The following is a 9090-nucleotide window of genomic DNA, read 5'->3' as shown; positions in this document are numbered from 1 at the left end:
ATACCAGTTTTCATGATTTAGTGCTAAAACTGTTTCTTTCAGTCAGATTAACCATAAACAGAGTTGGCAATCCACTAATTCCTCCAGAATCATCATGTTTGACTTCTGTGTTGATTTGAAACATCATATATTTGGGTTTTGTTCACTCCTTAAGTAAAAATGGTAAGATGAAAAAAAAGTGAAAATTTGCCAGATGGGGTAGGGATGTAATGTTTAATTTTTTTAGGGTAAGAAATGAGTGCAGACTAATATTCTTTATTGTAATATGTTCCAAAATAAGAAGTCTATGCATCATAGGTGTCATGACTGGTTTCAAGTTTGTTATGTCTTGGTTAAGGTGGCACTGTAGTATTTGCTTTCCAGAATTTAGGTTGCTCTTTTGTGTACCCTACTTAGGTAAATGTATCTAAACAGTGTGATTGGACAAAAAATACAGTATCAACTGAACATACTTTCCCAAACTGAGTGATGAATCAGGTGTAGAAAAATATGAATTAATTTTATATACAGATGAAAATGAATTTTTGAGAATTTTTTTAAATTTTGCATTCACTGCACCATAAAAGACCTAAAAGTACTAGTGGCCTTAGGATTTTAAAAATAGCAAAAAAAGTAAACGGTCATGGTACATATCCAAATTCATTTCTGAATGGTAAAATGAAAGTAGTTCAGTTGACTGTGAATGTAGATTTTTTTGCAGTGTTAGAAAGTGGTGAAAATTCTAAAAAGGCTATCATTATCCCTTATGGCCAGGAAATACTACCGTGCCACCTTAAGGGGGATATATATTTTTACACTAAATCAATAAAGGAACTTTTTTTACCTATGCAATTTGTAAGTTTATCAATACAAAGTTGATTAAGGGCAACTATGATAAAAACAAGCCTTAAATTCCACCCCTGAGAGTAAAAATTGCTGATTCAGCAAATTTTGCCTGATCTGTAGGTAATAATGTAAAATTTACCTAGAAAGTAGAAATTCATTATTTTTATGAAACTTGCACTACATTTTTAATTATAAATGCTCACTTTGACTTTTCGCAGTGTCTGACACATGTGCAACCACTGAAATTTGAGACGCGACATTCTTAAGTTGCATGTACATCCTATTATTTTCACCGAAATAAATAAATTGCATAATTTCTTATTTTTTTCAACACAAATACAGCTATACTAGTTTTCTTGAGGTTTAATTTGTAGTTCTGTTGTAACATGACACCAGTTGGAGCTTTTGGGGAACTAGTAAGTGGTTAAGGGGTCCTTACTTATTCATTAAGCTCTCATACTGGTCTGAAATAGAGATAGAAATAGGGATTTCTTTACATTGAATAGACCTTATTTTTGACAAAGAATGTATTTATGATTTTATATCAGCAAGATTAAATGGTTTATTCATTTTCCATGCAAATACCATTAGTTGTTAAGATTTTCTGACAGTGAAAAGCACAATAAAGGCAAATTGATTATGTAAGGGGACATAATTTAACTTAATGCATACATGAGAAATAGACAAACAGTCAACTTAGAGATGTGTTCTAGTACATGTATTGTCAAACAGATTTTGGAATAATAGTTAACTGCAATCTAAAGACTCTTGTTGTATTATTCTCATAATCTGAAAATGTTTAAAGTAATATAAGGCATGCTGTAAAATGTGGAATGGACTTTAATACCAGTTTTCATGATTTAGTGCTAAAACTGTTTCTTTCAGTCAGATTAACCATAAACAGAGTTGGCAATCCACTAATTCCTCCAGAATCATCATGTTTGACTTCTGTGTTGATTTGAAACATCATATATTTGGGTTTTGTTCACTCCTTAAGTAAAAATGGTAAGATGAAAAAAAAGTGAAAATTTGCCAGATGGGGTAGGGATGTAATGTTTAATTTTTTTAGGGTAAGAAATGAGTGCAGACTAATATTCTTTATTGTAATATGTTCCAAAATAAGAAGTCTATGCATCATAGGTGTCATGACTGGTTTCAAGTTTGTTATGTCTTGGTTAAGGTGGCACTGTAGTATTTGCTTTCCAGAATTTAGGTTGCTCTTTTGTGTACCCTACTTAGGTAAATGTATCTAAACAGTGTGATTGGACAAAAAATACAGTATCAACTGAACATACTTTCCCAAACTGAGTGATGAATCAGGTGTAGAAAAATATGAATTAATTTTATATACAGATGAAAATGAATTTTTGAGAATTTTTTTAAATTTTGCATTCACTGCACCATAAAAGACCTAAAAGTACTAGTGGCCTTAGGATTTTAAAAATAGCAAAAAAAGTAAACGGTCATGGTACATATCCAAATTCATTTCTGAATGGTAAAATGAAAGTAGTTCAGTTGACTGTGAATGTAGATTTTTTTGCAGTGTTAGAAAGTGGTGAAAATTCTAAAAAGGCTATCATTATCCCTTATGGCCAGGAAATACTACCGTGCCACCTTAAGGGGGATATATATTTTTACACTAAATCAATAAAGGAACTTTTTTTACCTATGCAATTTGTAAGTTTATCAATACAAAGTTGATTAAGGGCAACTATGATAAAAACAAGCCTTAAATTCCACCCCTGAGAGTAAAAATTGCTGATTCAGCAAATTTTGCCTGATCTGTAGGTAATAATGTAAAATTTACCTAGAAAGTAGAAATTCATTATTTTTATGAAACTTGCACTACATTTTTAATTATAAATGCTCACTTTGACTTTTCGCAGTGTCTGACACATGTGCAACCACTGAAATTTGAGACGCGACATTCTTAAGTTGCATGTACATCCTATTATTTTCACCGAAATAAATAAATTGCATAATTTCTTATTTTTTTCAACACAAATACAGCTATACTAGTTTTCTTGAGGTTTAATTTGTAGTTCTGTTGTAACATGACACCAGTTGGAGCTTTTGGGGAACTAGTAAGTGGTTAAGGGGTCCTTACTTATTCATTAAGCTCTCATACTGGTCTGAAATAGAGATAGAAATAGGGATTTCTTTACATTGAATAGACCTTATTTTTGACAAAGAATGTATTTATGATTTTATATCAGCAAGATTAAATGGTTTATTCATTTTCCATGCAAATACCATTAGTTGTTAAGATTTTCTGACAGTGAAAAGCACAATAAAGGCAAATTGATTATGTAAGGGGACATAATTTAACTTAATGCATACATGAGAAATAGACAAACAGTCAACTTAGAGATGTGTTCTAGTACATGTATTGTCAAACAGATTTTGGAATAATAGTTAACTGCAATCTAAAGACTCTTGTTGTATTATTCTCATAATCTGAAAATGTTTAAAGTAATATAAGGCATGCTGTAAAATGTGGAATGGACTTTAATACCAGTTTTCATGATTTAGTGCTAAAACTGTTTCTTTCAGTCAGATTAACCATAAACAGAGTTGGCAATCCACTAATTCCTCCAGAATCATCATGTTTGACTTCTGTGTTGATTTGAAACATCATATATTTGGGTTTTGTTCACTCCTTAAGTAAAAATGGTAAGATGAAAAAAAAGTGAAAATTTGCCAGATGGGGTAGGGATGTAATGTTTAATTTTTTTAGGGTAAGAAATGAGTGCAGACTAATATTCTTTATTGTAATATGTTCCAAAATAAGAAGTCTATGCATCATAGGTGTCATGACTGGTTTCAAGTTTGTTATGTCTTGGTTAAGGGGGATATATATTTTTACACTAAATCAATAAAGGAACTTTTTTTACCTATGCAATTTGTAAGTTTATCAATACAAAGTTGATTAAGGGCAACTATGATAAAAACAAGCCTTAAATTCCACCCCTGAGAGTAAAAATTGCTGATTCAGCAAATTTTGCCTGATCTGTAGGTAATAATGTAAAATTTACCTAGAAAGTAGAAATTCATTATTTTTATGAAACTTGCACTACATTTTTAATTATAAATGCTCACTTTGACTTTTCGCAGTGTCTGACACATGTGCAACCACTGAAATTTGAGACGCGACATTCTTAAGTTGCATGTACATCCTATTATTTTCACCGAAATAAATAAATTGCATAATTTCTTATTTTTTTCAACACAAATACAGCTATACTAGTTTTCTTGAGGTTTAATTTGTAGTTCTGTTGTAACATGACACCAGTTGGAGCTTTTGGGGAACTAGTAAGTGGTTAAGGGGTCCTTACTTATTCATTAAGCTCTCATACTGGTCTGAAATAGAGATAGAAATAGGGATTTCTTTACATTGAATAGACCTTATTTTTGACAAAGAATGTATTTATGATTTTATATCAGCAAGATTAAATGGTTTATTCATTTTCCATGCAAATACCATTAGTTGTTAAGATTTTCTGACAGTGAAAAGCACAATAAAGGCAAATTGATTATGTAAGGGGACATAATTTAACTTAATGCATACATGAGAAATAGACAAACAGTCAACTTAGAGATGTGTTCTAGTACATGTATTGTCAAACAGATTTTGGAATAATAGTTAACTGCAATCTAAAGACTCTTGTTGTATTATTCTCATAATCTGAAAATGTTTAAAGTAATATAAGGCATGCTGTAAAATGTGGAATGGACTTTAATACCAGTTTTCATGATTTAGTGCTAAAACTGTTTCTTTCAGTCAGATTAACCATAAACAGAGTTGGCAATCCACTAATTCCTCCAGAATCATCATGTTTGACTTCTGTGTTGATTTGAAACATCATATATTTGGGTTTTGTTCACTCCTTAAGTAAAAATGGTAAGATGAAAAAAAAGTGAAAATTTGCCAGATGGGGTAGGGATGTAATGTTTAATTTTTTTAGGGTAAGAAATGAGTGCAGACTAATATTCTTTATTGTAATATGTTCCAAAATAAGAAGTCTATGCATCATAGGTGTCATGACTGGTTTCAAGTTTGTTATGTCTTGGTTAAGGGGGATATATATTTTTACACTAAATCAATAAAGGAACTTTTTTTACCTATGCAATTTGTAAGTTTATCAATACAAAGTTGATTAAGGGCAACTATGATAAAAACAAGCCTTAAATTCCACCCCTGAGAGTAAAAATTGCTGATTCAGCAAATTTTGCCTGATCTGTAGGTAATAATGTAAAATTTACCTAGAAAGTAGAAATTCATTATTTTTATGAAACTTGCACTACATTTTTAATTATAAATGCTCACTTTGACTTTTCGCAGTGTCTGACACATGTGCAACCACTGAAATTTGAGACGCGACATTCTTAAGTTGCATGTACATCCTATTATTTTCACCGAAATAAATAAATTGCATAATTTCTTATTTTTTTCAACACAAATACAGCTATACTAGTTTTCTTGAGGTTTAATTTGTAGTTCTGTTGTAACATGACACCAGTTGGAGCTTTTGGGGAACTAGTAAGTGGTTAAGGGGTCCTTACTTATTCATTAAGCTCTCATACTGGTCTGAAATAGAGATAGAAATAGGGATTTCTTTACATTGAATAGACCTTATTTTTGACAAAGAATGTATTTATGATTTTATATCAGCAAGATTAAATGGTTTATTCATTTTCCATGCAAATACCATTAGTTGTTAAGATTTTCTGACAGTGAAAAGCACAATAAAGGCAAATTGATTATGTAAGGGGACATAATTTAACTTAATGCATACATGAGAAATAGACAAACAGTCAACTTAGAGATGTGTTCTAGTACATGTATTGTCAAACAGATTTTGGAATAATAGTTAACTGCAATCTAAAGACTCTTGTTGTATTATTCTCATAATCTGAAAATGTTTAAAGTAATATAAGGCATGCTGTAAAATGTGGAATGGACTTTAATACCAGTTTTCATGATTTAGTGCTAAAACTGTTTCTTTCAGTCAGATTAACCATAAACAGAGTTGGCAATCCACTAATTCCTCCAGAATCATCATGTTTGACTTCTGTGTTGATTTGAAACATCATATATTTGGGTTTTGTTCACTCCTTAAGTAAAAATGGTAAGATGAAAAAAAAGTGAAAATTTGCCAGATGGGGTAGGGATGTAATGTTTAATTTTTTTAGGGTAAGAAATGAGTGCAGACTAATATTCTTTATTGTAATATGTTCCAAAATAAGAAGTCTATGCATCATAGGTGTCATGACTGGTTTCAAGTTTGTTATGTCTTGGTTAAGGGGGATATATATTTTTACACTAAATCAATAAAGGAACTTTTTTTACCTATGCAATTTGTAAGTTTATCAATACAAAGTTGATTAAGGGCAACTATGATAAAACAAGCCTTAAATTCCACCCCTGAGAGTAAAAATTGCTGATTCAGCAAATTTTGCCTGATCTGTAGGTAATAATGTAAAATTTACCTAGAAAGTAGAAATTCATTATTTTTATGAAACTTGCACTACATTTTTAATTATAAATGCTCACTTTGACTTTTCGCAGTGTCTGACACATGTGCAACCACTGAAATTTGAGACGCGACATTCTTAAGTTGCATGTACATCCTATTATTTTCACCGAAATAAATAAATTGCATAATTTCTTATTTTTTTCAACACAAATACAGCTATACTAGTTTTCTTGAGGTTTAATTTGTAGTTCTGTTGTAACATGACACCAGTTGGAGCTTTTGGGGAACTAGTAAGTGGTTAAGGGGTCCTTACTTATTCATTAAGCTCTCATACTGGTCTGAAATAGAGATAGAAATAGGGATTTCTTTACATTGAATAGACCTTATTTTTGACAAAGAATGTATTTATGATTTTATATCAGCAAGATTAAATGGTTTATTCATTTTCCATGCAAATACCATTAGTTGTTAAGATTTTCTGACAGTGAAAAGCACAATAAAGGCAAATTGATTATGTAAGGGGACATAATTTAACTTAATGCATACATGAGAAATAGACAAACAGTCAACTTAGAGATGTGTTCTAGTACATGTATTGTCAAACAGATTTTGGAATAATAGTTAACTGCAATCTAAAGACTCTTGTTGTATTATTCTCATAATCTGAAAATGTTTAAAGTAATATAAGGCATGCTGTAAAATGTGGAATGGACTTTAATACCAGTTTTCATGATTTAGTGCTAAAACTGTTTCTTTCAGTCAGATTAACCATAAACAGAGTTGGCAATCCACTAATTCCTCCAGAATCATCATGTTTGACTTCTGTGTTGATTTGAAACATCATATATTTGGGTTTTGTTCACTCCTTAAGTAAAAATGGTAAGATGAAAAAAAAGTGAAAATTTGCCAGATGGGGTAGGGATGTAATGTTTAATTTTTTTAGGGTAAGAAATGAGTGCAGACTAATATTCTTTATTGTAATATGTTCCAAAATAAGAAGTCTATGCATCATAGGTGTCATGACTGGTTTCAAGTTTGTTATGTCTTGGTTAAGGGGGATATATATTTTTACACTAAATCAATAAAGGAACTTTTTTTACCTATGCAATTTGTAAGTTTATCAATACAAAGTTGATTAAGGGCAACTATGATAAAAACAAGCCTTAAATTCCACCCCTGAGAGTAAAAATTGCTGATTCAGCAAATTTTGCCTGATCTGTAGGTAATAATGTAAAATTTACCTAGAAAGTAGAAATTCATTATTTTTATGAAACTTGCACTACATTTTTAATTATAAATGCTCACTTTGACTTTTCGCAGTGTCTGACACATGTGCAACCACTGAAATTTGAGACGCGACATTCTTAAGTTGCATGTACATCCTATTATTTTCACCGAAATAAATAAATTGCATAATTTCTTATTTTTTTTCAACACAAATACAGCTATACTAGTTTTCTTGAGGTTTAATTTGTAGTTCTGTTGTAACATGACACCAGTTGGAGCTTTTGGGGAACTAGTAAGTGGTTAAGGGGTCCTTACTTATTCATTAAGCTCTCATACTGGTCTGAAATAGAGATAGAAATAGGGATTTCTTTACATTGAATAGACCTTATTTTTGACAAAGAATGTATTTATGATTTTATATCAGCAAGATTAAATGGTTTATTCATTTTCCATGCAAATACCATTAGTTGTTAAGATTTTCTGACAGTGAAAAGCACAATAAAGGCAAATTGATTATGTAAGGGGACATAATTTAACTTAATGCATACATGAGAAATAGACAAACAGTCAACTTAGAGATGTGTTCTAGTACATGTATTGTCAAACAGATTTTGGAATAATAGTTAACTGCAATCTAAAGACTCTTGTTGTATTATTCTCATAATCTGAAAATGTTTAAAGTAATATAAGGCATGCTGTAAAATGTGGAATGGACTTTAATACCAGTTTTCATGATTTAGTGCTAAAACTGTTTCTTTCAGTCAGATTAACCATAAACAGAGTTGGCAATCCACTAATTCCTCCAGAATCATCATGTTTGACTTCTGTGTTGATTTGAAACATCATATATTTGGGTTTTGTTCACTCCTTAAGTAAAAATGGTAAGATGAAAAAAAAGTGAAAATTTGCCAGATGGGGTAGGGATGTAATGTTTAATTTTTTTAGGGTAAGAAATGAGTGCAGACTAATATTCTTTATTGTAATATGTTCCAAAATAAGAAGTCTATGCATCATAGGTGTCATGACTGGTTTCAAGTTTGTTATGTCTTGGTTAAGGGGGATATATATTTTTACACTAAATCAATAAAGGAACTTTTTTTACCTATGCAATTTGTAAGTTTATCAATACAAAGTTGATTAAGGGCAACTATGATAAAAACAAGCCTTAAATTCCACCCCTGAGAGTAAAAATTGCTGATTCAGCAAATTTTGCCTGATCTGTAGGTAATAATGTAAAATTTACCTAGAAAGTAGAAATTCATTATTTTTATGAAACTTGCACTACATTTTTAATTATAAATGCTCACTTTGACTTTTCGCAGTGTCTGACACATGTGCAACCACTGAAATTTGAGACGCGACATTCTTAAGTTGCATGTACATCCTATTATTTTCACCGAAATAAATAAATTGCATAATTTCTTATTTTTTTTCAACACAAATACAGCTATACTAGTTTTCTTGAGGTTTAATTTGTAGTTCTGTTGTAACATGACACCAGTTGGAGCTTTTGGGGAACTAGTAAGTGGTTAAGGGGTCCTTACTTATTCATTAAGCTCTC

The sequence above is a fragment of the Mytilus trossulus genome, chromosome 9 (assembly GCF_036588685.1).
Source record: "Mytilus trossulus isolate FHL-02 chromosome 9, PNRI_Mtr1.1.1.hap1, whole genome shotgun sequence".
Classification (NCBI taxonomy): Eukaryota; Metazoa; Mollusca; class Bivalvia; order Mytilida; family Mytilidae; genus Mytilus; species Mytilus trossulus.
Note: the sequence above shows the minus strand (reverse complement) of the source record.